At 38.1% G+C, this 22,273-nt stretch overlaps 1 pseudogene; it reads right to left on the bottom strand.

The window, feature by feature from the left end:
• Positions 1 to 20,313: 20,313 nt before the first annotated feature.
• LOC143655423 (guanine nucleotide-binding protein-like 3 pseudogene) lies at positions 20,314 to 21,892 on the bottom strand (annotated as a pseudogene).
• Positions 21,893 to 22,273: the final 381 nt, after the last annotated feature.

Genomic DNA, 22,273 nt, shown 5'->3' with positions numbered 1-22,273 from the left:
TCTTAAAGTTTTATGTTTTTAGCTCTTATATTAAGGTCTTTGACCCATTTTGAGTTAATTTTTGTATATGGTATGAAATAGGAGTTCTCTTTCCTTCTTCTGAATATGGATATCCAGTTCTCCAAACACCATTTATTGAAGAGGCTGCTCTGTCCCAGTTGACTTGGCTTGACCACCATATCAAAGATCCGTGGTCCATAGATGAAAGGGTCTATTTCTGAAGACTCAGTTTTACTCCACTGATCAGTATATCTATCTTTATGTCATCACCATGCTATTTTGACCATTGTAGCTTTGTAATATGCTTTAAAGTCAAGTAGTGTGGGACCTCCCACTTCATTACTCTTTCTGAAGGGATTTTTAGCTATTTGGGGCACTGTGACTGTGCTTTGCAATTGCCAGAATGCAGTATACCAGAACTGGAGCAGCTTTTAAAAAGGGGAATTCAATAAGTTGCAAATTTAAAGTTCTGAGGAAGTCAAAGTGTCCAAATTAAGGCAGCAAGAAGACGTTACCTTCACCCAAGAAAGGCTGATGGGTCAGGAACACCTCTGTTATCTGGATAGCCATATGGCTGGCTTCTGCTGGCCCCTTGTTCCTGGGTTCCATTGCTTCCACCCTCTGTTCCCGTGGGGGTTCCTCACATTACTTCTCCAGGCCTGGCTTTCATCTCTTGGCTTCCCTTGGCTTTATCCAGGTCTGGCTTATTTAACATCCCATGGCAACATCTGCTGGGTTCCAATCATCTGCAAAGATCCATGTCTCTGTTCTCCAAATATCTGCATCTGTGTTAGCTCTGCTGTGAGGTTTCAATCAGCTCTAAGGCTTCTGCCATTTCAGTACGTTTTGTCATTTCTGGCTCACTCTAAAATGTTTCCTCCTTTAAAGGATTCCAGTAAACTAATCAAGACCCGACTGGAATGGGTGAAGTCACATCTCCCTCTAATGAAAAGGTCACACCTAGAATTTCACATGCCACATCTCTGAGGAGATAACCTAATAAAAATTTCCTACCTATAGTATTGAATCAGGATTAAAGAAGTGGTTGCCCTGATAAGATTGAATCAAGATTAAAACATAGGCTTTTCTGGGATACATAAAACTTTCAAACTGGCACACTGACCTTCCAAAAATTTTTGGCTTATTCATTTTTCTATTTCTGCAAAGTAAGGTGCTGGCATTTTAATTTGTATTACATGGGATCTATAAATCAATTTGGGTAGACATGACATCTTATCTATATTTGGTCTTCCAATCCATGAACACAGTATTTCCTTCCATTTATTTAAGTTTTCTTTCATTTCATTTAGCAGTTTATTTAAGTTTTCTGTGCATAGAACTTTTGTAGCCTTGGTTAAATTTATTCCTAAATATCTGCTTACTTTGGTTGCCATTGTAAATGGAATTTATTTCTTGATTTCCTCCTCAGACTGCTCATTACTAGTGTACAGAGAGACACTGATTTTATAGGGTCTTGAACTTGTACCCTGCTACTTTTCTTTACTCATTCATTAGCTCTGTTACCTTTGCTGTGGGTTTATTTGGGGATTTTCTACCTACGGGATCATGTCATCTGCAAATAGTGATAGTTTTACTTCTTTCTTTCCAATCTGGATGACTTTTATTTCTTTTTGTTGCCTGATTGCTGTAGCTAGAAATCCCAGCACAATGTTGAATAACAATGGTGACAGTGGGCATCCTATTTTCTTCCTGATCTTATAAAGAAAGCTTTCTGTCTTTCCTCATTGAGTAGGATGTTAGGTGTGGATTTTTCATATAGTCACTTTATCACATTGAGGAAGTTCTCTTCTATTCCTATCCTTTGATGTGTTTTCCTCAAGAAAGGATGTTGAATTTTGTCAAATGCCTTTTATGCATCAACGAGATGATCCTGTGATTTTTTTCAACTTTGATTTATTTATGTAGGGTCTTACATTGATTTTCTTGTGTTGAACCAGCTTTGTATACCTAGAATAGATCCCACTTGGTCATAGAGTGTTACTTCCTATTGAAACGGAGCTCGAAGGATATTAAGGAATGATGAGAAAAAAAGAAAGGAAGAAAGAAAGAAAGACAAAGACGGGCTCAGGGGGTCTGAAGTTTGAGTTTACTTCAGACAGACTTCAGACAACTTTATTCTCAACCAGATCCTTGTTATATACCACAGGATGTCAATAGATATGCAGGCATTTCCTGAGGGAGCAAGATTCTTATCTCACAGTGTTCTTCATACTTAACATAACTGTTTTGGGTAAACATTCTCTTCCTCCCAGACTGCTCTACATAACAATCTCCACAGTTTACCACTGCTATCCCGAGGCCAGCAGCTTGCAACAAATTCTGTAGGTCTTGCTTTAAACTCTTGGCTTCTACATTTCCCCCTTTTTATTTTATAAACTGAGGAAAACAAGAATCACCTTTTTAGGGTGACTATAAGCAGAGGTGACCGCGCCTGTCTTAGGTTACCCTTAGGCTTTGAAGGGTCTTACCCGTCATTGGCTGCCAGTCAAGCTCTCTGACTTTGATTCACAAGAATCACATTGTTATAAGCAGAGGTGACTGTGCCTGTCTTAGTTTTCCCTTAGGCTCTGAAGGTTCTTACCCGTCATTGGCAGCCAGTCAAGCTCTCTGACTTTGATTCAGGAGGGAGCCAATGAGTTTTTGCAAGAATAACCTTTTTCTTTGTTGTTAAACACAGCTGAGGAGGAAGCGAAGTATAAACAGCCTCAAACCTAAGATTTTTTAGCTCTTGGGTAAGTGATTGTGTAACATTACTTCCATAGGCTATATGTAGATTATTCTAATTTACATTCTAATACCCCTTTTTTGTAATTCTAACATATCAGGACTTAAACTATCTGAAAGCCTTAAAAGATGCCTATTCCCTTTTTCCATTCTATTTCAAACAAGCCATATGTTAAAAGAGGGTAATAAAAAAACTGCTCTCATTCCTTTTACACTTTAAACTTTGTAAAAAATTTAAATTATACATTTGATCTCCAATATGAACCAATGTCATTTCTATATTATTTAGTCCATTATTAGTTTGTTCATCAATGAGATTGTCTATGCCACAGTTCATTGGTGTTTTTCTAACAATGCTGCATCTGTATAGTTTGTTGAATGCAGTTTCAGTGACTGCAGCTACTGTGATGCTTCCAATGATTCCAACGACAGATGCAATAATGAATCCAATTAGTCTATTAGTCCTTTTTAGATATTCTTTTGCCAAATGGATCAGTATATGTGTTTCTGGAGAGGATTGCAAAGATCTTGACATCTGCACCGGCAGCCAAATACCTCTTCTCCTTGCTGCTATAATCGTCTCATTTTCCTGCAACATAAATGCTTGGGGACAAGTGAATAGAGAATAATTTTCACAATTAGAAGTTTGATTTCTTATATGCATATGAACTTTAGCAAGTATATATGGATTTCTAATACATATTTGTATATAGTGTTTATGGCTGCTATTTAAAAAGAAGTTATAGTTACTAGAATTCATTATGAAAATTGGTCCCAGTCCTAGGAAAATTCCCCATAAATTTCTCTGAATAATGTATTTATCATCCCAAATCATGGCACAAATCATCCTCTATGTAATAACTCTGGTTTAACTTGCCTATCCATATAGTCTCAGTTATCTTCAACCTCACAGGGGAATCTTACAATTCCATAGGAATCATTAATTATGATAACTGTTCGATCCATATGACATGACTGCCATCCATTCCAACTTTCTTTCCCACCTAACAGGCAAGTATCCTTTGTATCCAGAGTTAAGTATATAGGTCTTTCTAAAAATGGAATTAAATTTGACACCAGTTTTCTTCTTACTGGACCTGGGAATCCTAAACTTGTATTTAGGTTATTTTGGTAAAGTTGGATTGGCCCATGTTAGGGCTCACAGATAATCCCAGTAAGTATAAATATGTCCCTGTCCTTCAGCAATCAAAATTGTATGTCCTATGGTATACATTACCCATTTAGTTATTTTTTGTCCAGGTTGATATGTCTGGGTTTTATTCTCTTTGAAGGAATCCAAACTGAAGTTTCGTCATCTGCAATGACAAAAGCAAATCCCCTACCCCACACCTTTACCATTCCTGGTTTCCATAAATCATCTTTAAATCTTCCCAATAGATTGGCTGCAGCTGCAGTTCTGTTTGGGATATATCATTTTTCTTTTCCAAATTGCTAAAATGTTGTTCTGCTGGAGTCTGTGATAAATTATCATAAATGTTTTAAAAATTTAGAGTAAACAATGCCTTTGCTAATTGATCTTTAGGAGTACTTATTTTCATAACATCATCCTCCTGATCATCGTCTCCCCCTTTTTGTTTTAAAAGCATAGACTTTAGCGTCCGGTTTGCTCGTTCAATAATTCCTTGCCCTGAGGGATTGTGTGGAATTCCTGTGATATGAGTAATATTAAAAGTAGTACAAAATTTTTGAAATTGTTTTCCTGTATAAGCAGGACCATTGTCCATTTTAATAGATTGAGGGCATCCCATAACAGCAAAAGCATTAAGTAAATGTGATTGAACATGGCAAAAATGATCTCCAGATTGTGCGGTAGCCCAGGTGAAATGAGAACAAGTGTCTATGATAATATGTACATATTGCATTTTATTAAAATGTGAAATACAAGTAACATCCATTTGCTATAATTCATTTGCTTTTTGACCTCTAGGATTAATCCCTGATGCAAATGGGAGTGCATTTAAAGGCCCACAGGTTTGATAAGTCCTAACAATGTCCTGAGCTTGCTGTTTAAAAAAGATGGAAATTTCTTTCACAGCCCTTTGCTATTGATATGAGTCAATTTGTGAAATGTTGTGGGATTTTGCATTACCCCCATAAGAGTATCTGCTTGCTGATTTTGTAATGATAAAGGACCTGGAAGATTGGTTTGAGCTCTTTATATGCATGATAAAAAGAGGATTAATTTGACTTCTGACTAATGTTTGTAAACGTAAAAACATTCAGGAGAATTCATTTCTTTTAAACAAAGAAGCCGTCTCAATGTGAGTAACTGTTTGGTAAACATATTCAAAATGAGAAACAATATCAAGAGATTGTGGAAAACTTTGCAATACTTGAATTACAGCTGCTAATTCAGTATGCTGGGCTGAGGTATAAGGCATTTTCTAACTTGTTTTCCACTGGGGTGACATATGCAGGCTTCCCATTAATATTATCATCAGTAAAGACAGTAATAGCTAGCGGGGAAGCCAGAACTATATTAGGCAAAATCCATTGCGTTCATTTTTAAAAATTGTAAAAGTTTTGACATAGCAAATGATTATTCATTTGTCCTTTAAGGTCACTTAATGCTATTTGCCAAGAGGTATTGAAAATATATAGACTTTGAACCTCTTCCTTTGTGAGATCACACACTATGCAATTAGGGATCATGACCTCTTAATTGATAATATCTTTAGTGACCTTTGACTATTAAAGAAATAATCTTTTGCAAATCTGTATTTAAACATTTTTGTCAATTGCTTGGTAAAAAAATCCATTTTAAAACACTGTCTTGTTAAAATAGGCCTGTGGGAGATTGCAAGGTAAAGAAAATAATAAAATCAACAGGCTTTTTTAGATCTATTTGAACAAGCTGTCCTTTTTGAATGCATTGTTCAATTAATTGTAACTCTCATTCAGCCACAGCTGTTAACTGCCTTTTGCTTAATAAATTAAAATCTCCTTGTAAAATATCAAACAAGTTTTGTAACATATAATTAGGAATCCCTAAAGTGGCAGGTAGCAAAAATGAAAGCAGAGTGTCAATAGTGACGTGTACCCATAGTAAATGACCAGATTTTTAAAATTGAATTCATTGGATTGATTAAAAAAGAATGCAAGAATGTGGATTCTTTATAATTGGTTGTGCATTTTTGCTAATTTTAAATTTATTTCATGCAGTTTTTATGATATTTTCTCACAATAGTGGCCAAATTCTGATTTGCTTACATGACCGGGCCCAGTTGGGTCCTCTGGGAACTGGCTAGGGACCAAGAGGAGCTTCCTGGGACCTAGATATCTTTATTAAAGTACACCTCCTTCTGGGGGGATAGCCAGTCCTCCCAGCTAGAATGTACATTTTAATTATTCCTTACCAAGGTCATGTGATAGCAACATCAGTTTCATGTAATGGCAACATCAGGTGAAAAAAAGACTCCAAAAGTATATTTTTTCCTTGCATTCAGCCCTCAAATCTGATCAGCTCCCCAAATAAGCCATGGTTATCTTGGGATAAATTTAGTTTATACATATATAGTTTATATAAACACTGGACAAAGCATTAAAGTATTTTGGCTTAAAGGAATTTAGGTATTTAAATTATTTGAATATTATTTAGTCAGTAATAGATTCATTTCTAGTAATAGTACTTAGATTAATAGATTAAGCCACCTGGTTTAGGGCAAGAAAAGAAGCACTTTTTGCCAGTATAATGATACCCAGGAGAAAATCAGTATTTTTGATATAGATAACAACATGATAAAAGTTAACATAAGTTATTTTGATAAAACACAAACTCTTTGCTTTCTAACTAATTACTTAGAATTTCTTTTTATATCTTTTCATTAGAACAGGCTAAAAGTCCAAGAAAACATTGTCATTTTAGACTCATTAAATCTTTCTTGATTTTAACCATAATTTCTATTTTTACAAAGCCTCAGCATTTATTATATTAGTTTAGGCTTTGTCCTATATTTTTCTTGCTTAGTAATAGTTATGCATTTTAGGATAAAACTATTCTGTTTTCCTATTAATAAAAATACATTTTTCATATTTTTCATACTTAAATCATTACTTTGAACAAATATTTTACTACATATGTAATTACCATCAAAATTAAACTTGTTAGAATAATGTTAAATATTTAAAATACTTTAATGTTTCAAATATGCATTAACTATCAATATATAATTTTTAACAAGAATTTTTAGTTTTAAAGTTCTTAAAACATATTTCTTTTAAAAATATGAATAGGAGCTAAACTCATGGCCTGTTTCCAAACCACTGCCTGTTGAGAATTTAAGCCAACAAAAGAAGATGGGGCTACCATTCCCACTCTCCGTCACAAGACTTTACCTGTAGCATTGGTATAAATCTCATAGAATAATCATTCAGACTAAACAAAGGTAACCTAACAGAATACCTTGAGTCAGAACTACAATCCCGAACTGCATACCCCCTTGGGGACTAACTTGCCACAGGAACCATCAATGAGCACTGACCCCCATTTGGTATGGTATCTTTCTCACTGAATACTTTCTGACTCAGGTGTACATGAATCCCTATATAAAGGCAGCCTATCAAGAACAAGCCCAGAAACCAATCTTTCTTTATCTTGCTCTGCCAAAGGCACGGCAAAGAAGCAATTTTTTAAATCTATCATAATAAATCAGTTCTTAGAAATTACAACTGGTGTGGGCAAGCCAGGCTACAATGACTCCATAGGCTGAACCACAGTATCAACTTTTATCAAATCAGTCAACATTCTCCATTTTCCTGACCTCCCTCCTGCAATAAATATTGGAGAATTCCAAGAACCACGAGACTCCTCTAAACGTCCTGCTCCAAACTGTTCTCAAATCAACCGAGTCAGAGCCTCAAACCTCTCTACAGATAAGGGCCACTGCTCAACCCAAAAAGGCCCGCCTGTAGTATTTGTAGTGGATGTCCCTGGAGCATCTCCTCACTTTATGCTTTAAGAGTTCCCTTATTAGATCCCTGTTCAGGTGCCAATTGCAGAGTCCGGCTCAAGCAACTGTTGAAACTGGGTAAGAAGTAGTAGTGGGAGATTGAGAAGAAACACAACTTAGAGTTTAAGACAAAGAATGAGCCAGGTAGTTCATTGCCTGACTGAACACAATAACCAAATAGAAACAGGAATATTTTCCCCATCTTATATTCACTGCAAAGCCTTCATAACGAATTTCCATTACTTAAGATTTAAAACATTATGGCCTTAAGGCTGAAACCAACAACAATGTTTTTGAATGAGATCAAATAAGCTTACTAATTCAGATGTTTTAACCGGCACCCCAGTAGCTTTAACACACACACAAACTCCTCCAGCCGCCTATTATGATTACCCGTTACCCTGATGATCCAAGGAAAATGCTTACTTTACCAATATGACTCGAGTCCTCTTCTATCGGCTGGACACATGTGCCTCTAATGAGACTTTTCCTTGGTTCCTTAATATTGATTTGGAGTCTTCTTCTTCGAGCCCCACGTTGGACACCAAATGTTGCTTCCTATTGAAACGGAGCTCGAAGGATATTAAGGAATGATGAGAAAAAAAGAAAGACACAGACGGGCTCAGGGGGTCTGAAGCTTGAGTTTACTTCAGACAGACTTCAGACAATTTTATTCTTAACCAGATCCTGGTTATATACCACAGGATGACAATAGGCATGCATGCATTTCCTGAGGAAACAAAGTTCTTATCTTTCAGTGTTCTTCCTTCATACTTAAAATAACCATTTGGGGTAAACAAACATTCTCTTCCTCCTAGACTGTCTTACATAAATCAGATAACATAAAGCAGCTTACTGCTGCCACCACCCTAATGCCATCTACTCCCAAGTAGTTCCACAGGTCTTATATTAATCCTATCTCCTACAATAGAGTATAATTCCTTTAATGTATTCCTGGATTCAATTTGAAAGTGTTTTGTTGAGAATATTTGCGTCTATATTCATAAAGAAATTGGTCTGTAATTTACTTTTCTTGTAGTATCTTTTTCTGGCTTTGGAATTATGGTGATGTTTGCTTCATAGAATGATTAGACATCTTTCCATCCTCTTCAGTTTTTTGATGAGTTACAGCAGGATTGGTACTAATTCTTTCTTGATTGCTTGATAGAATTCACATGTGAAGCTATCTGTCCTGGACTTTTCTTTTTTTGGTAGCCTTTTAAATGACTAATTCAATCTGTCTACCTGTGTTTGGTTTGTTAGGGTCATCTATTTCTTCTTGAGATAATGTTGGTTGTTCATGCCTTTCCAGGCAGTTGTCCATTTCATATACATTGTCTAGTTTATTAGCATATAGTTGCTCATAGTATCCTCTCATCACCTCCTTTATTTCTGTGTTGTCAGTAGTTATGTCCCCTCTCCTGTTTGATTTTATTTATTTGTATCATCTCTCTCTCTCTTTATTTTTATCAGCCTAGCTAAGCATCCTTCGATTTTATTGATTTTCTCAAAGACTCAACTTCTGGTTTTGATTCTCTCTAATGTTTCCATTTTCTGGATTTCATATATTTTTGCTCTAATCTTTGTTATTTCTTTCCTTCTGTTGCTTTGGGGTTAGTTTTCTGTTCTTTCTCTAGTTTCTCTAAGTGAACAGTTAATTCCTTGATATTTTCTCTTTCTTTTTCAATATGGGCATTTATAATAGCAAATTTCCCTTTACACTACCTTTGTTGCATCCCATAAATTTCGATATGTTGTGTTTTCATTTTCATTTGCTTTAAGATATTTACTGATTTCTCTTGTAATTTCTGCTATGACTCACTGATTATTTAAGAGTGTATTGTTCAGCCTTCATGTATTTGTAAATTTTCTGGCCTTCTGCCTGTTATTGATCATCAACTTCATTCCATTGTGATCTGAGAATTCATTTTGTATCATTTCCATATTTTTAAATTTATTGAGACTTGCTTTGTGACAAAATATATGGTCTGTCCTGGAGAATGATTCATGACCGCTTTAGAAAAATGTGTATCCTGTTGTTTTGGAGTGTGGTGTTCTATAAAAGTCTGTTAAGTCATTGTGGTAATTAGATTCAGTTTTCAACTTGGCCAGGTGCAGGTGCCTGGTTCTGTTGTTGTGGACATGAGCCAATGACATGTGAACCTCATTTGTTGCTGATTACATCTGCAGTTGGCTAGGAGGTGTGCCTGCTGCAATTAATGATGTTTGATTTAATCAGCTAGATGCTTAAATGAGAGAGCTCAATGTAGCATAACCCAGGAAGCTCAGCATACCTTATCTCAGCACTTGCAGCTCAGCCCAGGCCTTTGGAGAGGCAGAAAGAAATCACCCCAGAGAAAGTTGTTGGGACCCACAGGCCTGGAGAGAAGGCCAGTGGAGATAACCCTATACCTTCCCATGATGTAAGAAAGAACCTCAATTGAAAGTTAGCTGCCTTTCCTCTGAAGAACCATACATTTTTAACTAAATAAATCCCCTTTTATTAAAAGCCAATCCATCTCTGGTGTATTTCATTCTGGCAGCTTTGGTAGACTAGAACAGATTTGGTACCAAGATTGGGGTGCTGCTGCAGTTTGCAAATACCAGACACATTGAACAGTTTTTTTTTTGATGGAAAAGGGGAATATTTTGGAGGAACTGTGAAAAGAATGATGGAGAAGACCTGGAGTGCTTGAAGAGACTGTTGGTGTAAACAGAACCACTGCCAATCTGGACAAAGGGGAACACAAAAGGGAAAGATTGTAGTCTGCAGAGTGAGAACCATAGAAGCTCAGGTCTGAAGCCAAGAAACCTCAGGCCAGGAGAGTGGATCCACCCATATACATGGAGAGAGTGAGTTTGCCCTGAGGACAGAGGATGAGTCTCCCACCTCCTTGCAGTGGAAGAGTTGTGCCACCTCAGATCTTGGATAAGGGGTAGCACACTCCTTGGGGACAGGAGAGAGCCTGGTTGCCACCACATGGAGAGGTTGAGCGTGTGCCTCAGAAATGGCAGAGAGCCCAGGTGTGGCCCCGATGTTGGAGAAGGTGAAGCTGAGAAAAAGTTGGTCTCCTCTTTGTTCCCCAAGGTTGATTAGGAAAGACGCAGGCCACTGCTTATGCTCTTGGAAAGGGTGGGTCTGCCACTTTCTAAAGCCAAAGGACAAATGACTTTCAGACTTTGAAATCCAATGGAGTTAGCCCTGCAGGCTTTCAGAAATATTTTGGTCTTGTGACATTTGTGTTCCTTCCAATTTCTCCCTATGGAAATGAAAACATGTATCCTGTGACTGTCCCTCCTTTGCATATTGGCACCAGATAACTTGTTTTGAGATTCGTAGATCCACAGCCAGAAGAGAATTTTTGCCACTTTAATATCATTTGAGGTGATGTGTATAGTTGCCAGGTTGACAAGGGGTGGACATGTGGTAGTTAGATTCAAGTGTCAACTTGGCCAGGTGAAGATGCCTAGTTCTGTTGTTGTGGACATGAGCCAATGGCATGTGAACCTCATCTGTTGCTGATTACGTATGCAGTCAGCTAGGAGGTGTGCCTGCTGCAATGAATGATGTTTGATTTAATCGGCTGGATGTTTAAATGAGAGAGTTCAACATAGCACAGCCCAAGCAGCTCAGCATACCTCATCACAGCACTTGCATCTCAACCCAGCCTTTGAAAATGCTGTAAGTAATCACCCTGGGGAAAGTTGTTGGAACCCAGAGGCCTGGAGAGAAGGCCAGCAGAGATTGCCCTATGCCTTCCTATGTAAGAAAGAATCTCAGTTGAAAGTTAGCTGCCTTTCCTCTGAAGAACTGTACATTTTTAACTAAATAAATTCCTTTTATTCAAAGCCAATCCATCTCTGGGTGTTTGGCTGCTGCTTCCCCATGAACCTGCTAGACCAGGGGCCTGACACTCTGAGAAACCTGGCAGGTAGGGCTGAAGGTCCTTGTAGTGTCACCCCCAGGGCGTGGATGGAGACATTTTCTTTTTTTTGCCTAACAATGCTCAATTTTCCTGTGTACAGCCAGAAATGCTTCCATGGTTTTTCCTTTGAAGTAATTTATCCTTCAATCCATCCCCTTTCTGACCCTTTTAGTCCAGACTGGCAGTCATTCCATTTATGCAGAACTTGCAAAAAAAATATTAGTTTTACATGCGGCATACAAACCATCAGATGAGAGGACTATCCACAGGTTCTTTCTGGATAACTCCATCTCCAAAACTGGCTCATCCTTACATGGCTGTACTGGTTCTGTGTTTGGTTAAATCCTCACATGGGGCACTAGCCTCTGGGGTATCATTTTCTGGAAGCCCAGGATTTTCCAAACCATCAGTTTATTGTTTCTTTGTACTCAAGAGTTCAGTTCTCAGCTTACATCTTTCCCATCACATTCTAGTAAGCTACAGGAAACCAGGCTGCTTCCACATTTAGTTTGGAAATTTCCTCAGCTAGATATCCTGGCTCATCACTTTGGAATTCCCCCTTCCATCCAGCACCAGGAGTCAATTTTGCCAAATTATCTGCCACTTTAAAACAAGGGTCACCTTCATTTCAGTTTTCAATGACATGTTCATCATTTCTGTTTAAGGCCTCATTGGAAGAACCTTTAGCAACCATATATATATACATATATATATATATTTTTTTTACCAATAGTCTCTTCAAAGCAAACTAGACTTCTCTATCAAGTATCTCATGATTCTTACATAATCTTCCCCTTTTCCACTTATAAAGCTGTTCCAGCATTTTTAGTATTTGCAAATCATAATACATTACCCCACTCCTGGTACCAAAATATGTTTCACTTTGGTAAAGCTGCTGGATCACATTATACCAGAAATGGATTGGTTTTTACAAAGGGGATTTATTAGGTTGTAATTTACAGTCCTAAGGCCATGAAAATGTCTGAATTAAAGCATCAACAAGTGATACCTGGACTCTGAAGAAATGTTGCTGTATCTGGAACACCTCTGTCAGCTGGAAAGGCAGATTGCTTTCATCTGCTGTCCCTTGGTCCCAGTTCATTGCTTTCAATTCTGGCTAAGGTGGCTTTCTTTCTCTAAGCATCTGTGGGTCCTTTCTTAGCTTCTTAGGGGCAAACCCTGGATTTCATCTCTTAGTTTAGCACCTCCCAGGGTTTCTTTCTGTCTGCATCTTCAAGTGTTTATGCTGTCCCCTAAAAAGTGCCTCTCTTAAAGGACTCCAGTAAGTAGATTAAGGTAGACCCTGAATTGGTGGGGCCACATCTCCATGAAAACAAGCTAAAGTTCCCACCAAACAATAGGTCTGCACCAACAAGATTTGATTGAAAGAACATGGCTTTTCTGGGGTACATAACAGTTTCAAACAGCATGGCATCTCACCTTTACTGTGTTTCCCAATCAATGAACATATTACATATTTCCATTTACTTATTTTTACCTCCTTCATCAGTGTTTCATAGTTTCCAGCATACAGATCCTTCACAAGTTTTTAGATTTATAGCTCTCATTCATTTTTCTATTTCTGATTTTTGCTTTCTGAAAAGAGTATCTCATAAACATATATACAAAATGTACATATATTAAAATAGCACAACATTGGTGCATTATAAAAGGACCATTTAGTAGTCTGCTCAAAATGCTACAAAAACTTCTTATGAAGAACTAGGTTCTTTTATACATAGCCTCTGCTGAAGTCATAAGCATCGTCATCCTCTTCAGTCATTTTACTCAAGACAAAAGGCCTTGTTTCTTTTTTTTTATTATTTTTTTATTAACAGAAAGAAAAAAAAGAAATTAATACAACATTTAGAAATCATACCGTTCTACATATGCACTCAGTAATTCTTAACATCATCACATAGATGCATGATCATCGTTCCTTAGTACATTTGCATCGGTTTAGAGGAACTAGCAACACAACAGAAAAAGATATAAAATGTTAATATAAAGAAAAGAAATAAAAGTAGTAATAATAGTAAAAAACAACAACAAACAAACAAACAAGCAAACAAAGCCAAAAAAAACCCTATAGCTCAGATGCAGCTTCATTCAGTGTTTTAACATGATTACTTTACAATTAGGTATTATTGTGCTGTCCATTTTTGAGTTTTTGTATCTAGTCCTGTTGCACAGTCTGTATCCCTTCAGCTTCAACTACCCATTGTCTTACCATGTTTCTAACTCCTGCTGGACTCTGTTACCAATGACATATTTCAAGTTTATTCTCAAATGTCCGTTCACATCAGTGGGACCATACAGTATTTGTCCTTTAGGTTTTGACTGGATTCACTCAGCATAATATTCTCTAGGTCCATCCATGTTATTACATGGTTCATAAGTTTATCTTGTCTTAAAACTGCATAATATTCCATCGTATGTATATACCACAGTTTGTTTAGCCATTCTTCTGTTGATGGACATTTTGGCTGTTTCCATCTCTTTGCAATTATAAATAACGCTGCTATAAACATTGGTGTGCAAATGTCCGTTTGTGTCTTTGCCCTTAAGTCCTTTGAGTAGATACCTAGCAATGGTATTGCTGGGTCGTATGGCAATTCTATATTCAGCTTTTTGAGGAACCACCAAACTGCCTTCCACAGTGTTTGCACACTTTGACATTCCCACCAACAGTGGATAAGTGTGCCTCTTTCTCCGCATCCTCTCCAGCACTTGTCATTTTCTGTTTTGTTGATAATGGCCATTCTGGTGGGTGTGAGATGATATCTCATTGTGGTTTTGATTTGCATTTCTCTAATGGCCAGGGACATTGAGCATCTATTCATGCGCCCCTTGGCCATCCGTATTTCTTCTTCTGGTAGGTGTCTGTTCAAGTCTTTTTCCCATTTTGTAATTGGGTTGGCTGTCTTTTTGTTGTTGAGTTGAACAATCTCTTTATAAATTCTGGATACTAGACCTTTATCTGATATGTCGTTTCCAAATATTGTCTCCCATTGTGTAGGCTGTCTTTCTACTTTCTTGATGAAGTTCTTTGATGCACAAAAGTGTTTAATTTTGAGGAGCTCCCATTTATTTATTTCTTTCTTCAGTGCTCTTGCTTTAGGTTTAAGGTCCATAAAACTGCCTCCAGTTGTAAGATTCGTAAGATATCTCCCTACATTTTCCTCTAACTGTTTTATGGTCTTAGACCTAATGTTTAGATCTTTGATCCATTTTGAGTTAATTCTTGTATAAGGTGTGAGATACGGGTCTTCTTTCATTCTTTTACTTATGGATATCCAGTTCTCTAGGCACCATTTATTGAAGAGACTGTTCTGTCCCAGGTGAGTTGGCTTGACTGCCTTATCAAAGATCAAATGTTCATAGATGAGAGGGTCTATATCTGAGCACTCTATTCGATTCCATTGGTCGATATATCTATCTTTATGCCAATACCATGCTGTTTTGACCACTGTGGCTTCATAATATGCCTTAAAGTCCGGCATCGCTAGACCTCCAGCTTCGTTTTTTTTCCTCAAGATGTTTTTAGCAATTCGGGGCACCCTGCCCTTGCAGATAAATTTGCTTATTGGTTTTTCTAATTCTGAAAAATAAGTTGTTGGGATTTTGATTGGTATTGCATTGAATCTGTAGATGAGTTTAGGTAGAATTGACATCTTAATTATATTTAGTCTTCCAATCCATGAACACGGTATGCCCTTCCATCTATTTAGGTCTTCTGTGATTTCTTTTAGCAGTTTTTTGTAGTTTTCTTTATATAGGTTTTTTGTCTCTTTGGTTAAATTTATTCCTAGGTATTTTATTCTGTTAGTTGCGATTGTAAATGGGATTCGTTTCTTGATTTCCACCTCAGCTTGTTCATTACTAGTGTATAGAAAAGCTACAGATTTTTGAATGTTGATCTTGTAACCTGCTACTTTGCTGTACTCATTTATTAGCTCTAGTAATTTTGTTGTGGATTTTTCTGGGTTTTCTACGTATAGTATCATATCGTCTGCAAACAGTGATAGTTTTACTTCTTCCTTTCCAATTTTGATGCCTTGTATTTCTTTTTCTTGCCTAATTGCTCTGGCTAGAACTTCCAACACAATGTTGAATAATAGTGGTGATAGTGGACATCCTTGTCTTGTTCCTGATCTTAGGGGGAAAGTTTTCAATTTTTCCCCATTGAGGATGATATTAGCTGTGGGTTTTTCATATATTCCCTCTATCATTTTAAGGAAGTTCCCTTGTATTCCTATCTTTTGAAGTGTTTTCAGCAGGAAAGGATGTTGAATCTTGTCAAATGCCTTCTCTGCATCAACTGAGATGATCATGTGATTTTTCTGCTTTGATTTGTTGATATGGTGTATTACATTAATTGATTTTCTTATGTTGAACCATCCTTGCATACCTGGGATGAATCCTACTTGGTCATGATGTATAATTCTTTTAATGTGTTGTTGGATACGATTTGCTAGAATTTTATTGAGGATTTTTGCATCTGTATTCATTAGAGAGATTGGTCTGTAGTTTTCTTTTTTTGTAATATCTTTGCCTGGTTTTGGTATGAGGGTGATGTTGGCTTCATAGAATGAATTAGGTAGTTTTCCCTCCACTTTGATTATGTTGAAGAGTTTGAGGAGAGTAGGTACTAATTCTTTCTGGAATGTTTGATAGAATTCACATGTGAAGCTGTCTGGTCCTGGACTTTTCTTTTTAGGGAGCTTTTGAATAACTAATTCAATCTCTTTACTTGTAATTGTTTTGTTGAGGTCGTCTATTTCTTCTTGAGTCAAAGTTGGTTGTTCATGTCTTTCCAGGAACCTGTCCATTTCCTCTAAATTGTTGTATTTATTAGCGTAAAGTTGTTCATAGTATCCTGTTATTACCTCCTTTATTTCTGTGAGGTCAGTAGTTATGTCTCCTCTTCCATTTCTAATCTTATTTATTTGCATCCTCTCTCTTCTTCTTTTTGTCAATCTTGCTAAGGGCCCATCAATCTTGTTGATTTTCTCATAGAACCAACTTCTGGTCTTATTGATTTTCTCTATTGTTTTCATGTTTTCAATTTCATTTATTTCTGCTCTAATCTTTGTTATTTCTTTCCTTTTGCTTGCTTTGGGGTTAGTTTGCTGTTCTTTCTCCAGTTCTTCCAAGTGGACAGTGAATTCCTGAATTTTTGCCTTTTCTTCTTTTCTGATAAAGGCATTTAGGGCAATAAATTTCCCTCTTAGCACTGCCTTTGCTGTATCCCATAAGTTTTGATATGTTGTGTCTTCATTTTCATTTGCCTCTAGGTATTTACTAATTTCTCTTGCAATTTCTTCTTTGACCCACTTGTTGTTTAAGAATGTGTTGTTGAGCCTCCATGTATTTATGAATTTTCTGGCACTGTGCCTATTATTGATTTCCAACTTCATTCCTTTATGATCCGAGAAAGTATTGTGTATGATTTCAATCTTTTTAAATTTGTTAAGACTTGCTTTGTGACCCAGCATATGGTCTATCTTTGAGAATGATCCATGAGCACTTGAAAAAAAGGTGTATCCTGCTGTTGTGGGATGTAATGTCCTATAAATGTCTGTTAAGTCAAGCTCATTTATAGTAATATTCAGATTCTCTATTTCTTTATTGATCCTCTGTCTAGATGTTCTGTCCATTGATGAGAGTGGTGAATTGAAGTCTCCAACTGTTATGGTATATGTGTCTATTTCCCTTTTCAGTGTTTGCAGTGTATTCCTCACATATTTTGGGGCATTCTGGTTCGGTGCGTAAATATTTATGATTGTTATGTTTTCTTGCTTAATTGTTCCTTTTAATAGTATATAGTGTCCTTCTTTGTCTCTTTTAACTGTTTTACATTTGAAGTCTAATTTGTTGGATATTAGTATAGCCACTCCTGCTCTTTTCTGGTTGTTATTTGCATGAAATATCTTTTCCCAACCTTTCACTTTCAACCGATATTTATCTTTGGGTCTAAGATGTGTTTCCTGTAGACAGCATATAGAAGGATCCTGTTTTTTAATCATTCTGCCAGTCTATGTCTTTTGATTGGGGAATTCAATCCATTAACATTTAGAGTTATTACTGTTTGGATAATATTTTCCTCTACCATTTTGCCTTTTGTATTATATATATCATATCTGACTTTCCTTCTTTCTACACTTTTCTCCATGCCTCTCTCTTCTGTCTTTTCATATCTGACTCTAGTGCTTCCTTTAGTATTTCTTGCAGAGCTGGTCTCTTGGTCACAAATTCTCTCAGTGACTTTTTGTCTGAGAATATTTTAATTTCTCCCTCATTTTTGAAGGACAATTTTGCTGGATATAGGAGTCTTGGCTGGCAGTTTTTCTCTTTTAGTAATTTAAATATATCATCCCACTGTCTTCTAGCGTCCATGGTTTCTGCTGAGAAATCTACACATAGTCTTATTGGGTTTCCCTTGTATGTGATGGATTGCTTCTCTCTCACTGCTTTCAAGATCCTCTCTTTCTCTTTGACCTCTGACATTCTAACTAGTAAGTGTCTTGGGGAACGCCTATTTGTGTCTAATCTCTTTGGGGTGCACTGCACTTCTTGGATCTGTAATTTTAGGTCTTTCATAAGAGTTGGGAAATTTTCAGTGATAATTTCTTCCATTAGTTTTTCTCCTCATTTTCACTTCTCTTCTCCTTCTGGGACACCCACTACACGTATATTTGTATGGTTCACATTGTCCTTGAGTTCCCTGATACCTTGTTCAAATTTTTCCATTCTTTTCCGGATAGTTTCTGTTTCTTTTTGGAATTCAGATGTTTCATCCTCCAAATCACTAATTCTATCTTCTGTCTCTTTAAATCTGTCATTGTAGCTATCCATTGTTTTTTCCATCTTTTCTACCTTATCTTTCACTTCCATAAGTTCTGTGATTTGTTTTTTCAGTTTTTCTATTTCTTCTTTATGTTCAGCCCATGTCTTCTTCATGTCCTCCCTCAATTTATCGATTTCGTTTTTGAAGAGGTTTTCCATTTCTGTTCGTATATTCAGCATTAGTTGTTTCAGCTCCTGTATCTCATTTGAACTATTGGTTTCTTCGTTTGACTGGGCCATATGTTCAATTTTCTGAGCGTGATCCATTATCTTCTGCTGGCGTCTGGGCATTTAGTCAGATTTCCCTGGGTGTTCGACCCCACAGGTTGAAAGATTTTTCTGTGCAATCTCTGGGTTCTGTTTTTCTTATCCTGCCCAGTAGGTGGTGCTCGTGGCACACGTTTGTCCACGGGTTCCACCAGTGAAAGTTGCTGTGGGTCCTTTAACTCTGGAAAATTCTCGACATAGGGGAGGTTCAGCAGCCGAAGCGTCTTGGAAGAGTGCCAGCTGGCCTGGGGTTCCGAATGCGGGGAGGGTCGCCGGCCGCCGCAGCATGGGAGAGCGTCCGGCCGAATTAGCTAGTCAGCCAGGGGCACCAAGCGTGGCGGGTGGGCGCCAGCTGTCGCAGCCCGGGAGAGTGCACTGTTCCCAGCCGGACGGGGGAGTCATGTGTTTGGAAGGGATCCCCCGGTCACTGTTCTCCGCAGTCTGGGGATTTCCGACCCAACTCTCTCAGTTGGTCCGGGGGGCCTCGCGTGGTGGGAGCACCAGCCACCGTGGCCTAAGGGGACCGCCTGTCCAATTCTACCAGCTGGCCTGGGAAGGTGGAAGGAGGGACTCCGGTCGCTTGCCGTCCCACCCAGGAAAGCCCGTGCCCCTTGGTGATCTCACCGGAGCTGGTTCTCCCAGATAGTCAGCCGTTCCAGGATAGGCTATGCCGTCCCTTTGATCTCCCTCGTGGCTCCGGGAGCTGCTCTGTATTATCTCCACTCCCCCAGTAGCTGTTCTGGAGGAGAAAAGGTGAGGGTGGCAAGGCTGTCGAGGCTGGTGGCGGAGGAGCCGGTGAAGGCAGAAGAGGGGAGAGGAGGGTGGGCGGGTCCGCTGCTGCGGGGCATGGGCGCCACATGGCGGGCCGGCGGACAAAAGAGGGGAGAGGAGGGTGGGCGGGTCCGCTGCTGCAGGGCGTGGGCGCCACGCGGCGGGCCGGCGGACAAAAGAGAGGTCTTGCTTCTTGATTATAAAACTGTTCACCTACTCTGGATTCCTCAGGTGATGCCTCCCTGGATAACTCCCTGAATTAATTCTTCTGGAGTTAATTCTTGTGCCCTTTTCCTTGTTTTTTTCACCATCAACACTTTCCTGGTCACTTTCAATGTCTGTGTTGTCGGCCTCCCACCCCTCCTTCCTCTCTTTCTGTTTTTGCAGTTCCTCAGGTACATAATTTTCCTTTATCATTCCATTTTTCAGACCTGAAGACTGGAAAAGGATGCTCCTGGTTAAACAAGGGCCCCTGGTGGTGTATATGCTATGTGCATTGTTCTTTTTTTTTTTTTTTACACCTGAACCCAACTACTACACTGGGTAATGATACTCAAATTAACATTTGAAGTGGTAGTGAATTTGTACAGTTTTAGTTTAGTTAAGGTGGAACTATGTTCCAAGAATTCTCTTCCCTGCACAGTTCTAACAGTATGATCTACAAGAGACATTTTGTATAAACTTTAGAAACTGGCAGGAAACAGAATCATATCCTTTTTACACCAGGAATGTTAGTGTAGGGGCACCAGAGGCAACTGCATCTCACCCACATTGATTCTTATTTGCTATCTCACCTTTTTGGTACAGAATAGCTGTGAGGCCCACAGCTCCTCCAGCTGCCACTGGATTTCCTTCAATTTCTGTGACTTCTGGTCCAGGGACATGGTTAGATGCCTGACAAAGACTGCCAGCTTCTCCTGTAGGTCATTCACCTCACGACAGTTGGAGGCTTAGAGGTAGTGAGTGATGGATGTGGGTGTTTGTCTGTCCTTCTGAGTTCTAGCTCATCCTCACAGCTTCCCCCACCTCATGTCTATGACAGCTGCCTGCCCTGCTGTCTTGGGGCTCCAGCACCAGATAAAAAGACAAAATTCTTACATAAAATGCTTAATTAGTTCTCACAATTACATAGTGACAACCAGTTCTTACAGTTACATAGTGACAAGTCTTTATAGCAGATGTTTTACTCCAGAAGTATCCTTCCTAGTAATTTTTTTATTAATTAAAAAAATTAACTAACAACATTTAGAAATCATTCCATTCTACATATACAATCAGTAATTCTTAATATCATCACATAGATGCATATTCATCATTTCTTAGTACATTTGCATCGATTCAGAAAAAGAAACAGACAACAAATAAAGAAATAAAACGATAATAGAGAGAAAAAAGAGAGACTTCTCAGAGCAAGTCCAGTGGCAGAGATAAATTGAGACATGATCAAGCTGGGGACTGTCTATGATTGCAATCTTTTTGTCTAAGGGAACAACCAGCATGCTCCTTGTAAGCCCCATGGATACACCAACATTCCGTGTCCGTTCTTATTTTAAGCTATTGATGATTCTGCTTTTCCCTACATTTGGGAAGCCAATTAGGCCAACCTGAATGGCTTTGCCATAAGTCTCCTGAAAACTTTGAAGAAGATTCCAAAGGCCCTCTTTCCCAAAGCAAACTTCACTTTTGAAGGAAGTGCAGCTTTCTTCTTTACTTTGACCACCTCCCTCTGATCTTTAGGTTTCTTGAGGCTCTGAACACCACGTTTGCAATTTTTTCTTCAAATAATTTATCCAGCTCTCCAAATTCTCCTTTGGCACCAGATCTGATTTATTTAGTATAAGTATAAGCTTTGTTTGTCTTCCCTGGATGATGGCCTCTTCTACCTGAAGATACTTGCAACCAACAGGGTCTCTGGCATCCAAAACCTCTTAGCACAACATCTGAGGTCTCAATCATCTTTTTAAGTTCCTGACAATATAACTTCTTTGGATTCTGTTTGCCTGACTTGGCTTTGTTCTTAGCTTTGTGTTGCCCAAATTCCTCCTTCACAGGTCTCTCATTAGATGGCTTAGCATCAGGGTCAGCTTCAAGTTTTATTTTCTTTTCAACTTCCTTCTGTCTGTCAAGTTTCTGCTGCTATTTTAGTTCTTCAAACTGCTGTTTCCTTAGCTCAGCTGCTCAAAGAAGAGCCTCCTTGAAGTGAGCACTTTTTGGAACCCCTGGGTCTTTCCTTAGCCTCTTATGACCCCAATTTTTTGCTTCCTTTCTCGATTTTCTATAATGCTCCCATACTTTTTTTTGGATTTTATACTGCTTATGGCAGGTCATGTGTTTACTTGATTTCTTTAACTTTGGCAACTTCATATTGGTGGTGGGGACTGCAGTGTTAGCAGCATTGACCTTTCTCTGCCAGTGCCACTTGCAAAATGAGGCTGCTTCCCATTCATTTTTATTGTGCTCTTTAAATATCATTTTTATTTTATTTGAAATGCAATTTACTCTGCTGGTATATATATATATAGAAGTACGATTGAATTTTTTGCATTTACTTTGTATCATGTAACATTGTTAAACTCACATATAAGCTTTCAGCTTTTTCTTTATGTAAATTTTAAAATTTTCTGCCTAAGCAATCATGTCATCTTTCCTTCAATGTAAAATTTTTTACTACTTTCTTAAGAAAAGAATTAAGCCAACATATGATGTTGGTCAACAATTTTTATTGTTTTCATATATGCAAGTACT

The sequence above is a fragment of the Tamandua tetradactyla genome, chromosome 2 (genome assembly GCF_023851605.1).
Source record: "Tamandua tetradactyla isolate mTamTet1 chromosome 2, mTamTet1.pri, whole genome shotgun sequence".
NCBI classification, from domain to species: domain Eukaryota; kingdom Metazoa; phylum Chordata; class Mammalia; order Pilosa; family Myrmecophagidae; genus Tamandua; species Tamandua tetradactyla.
The sequence above is the reverse complement of the archived record's forward strand: the minus strand, read 5'-3'. Positions and strand labels throughout refer to the sequence as shown.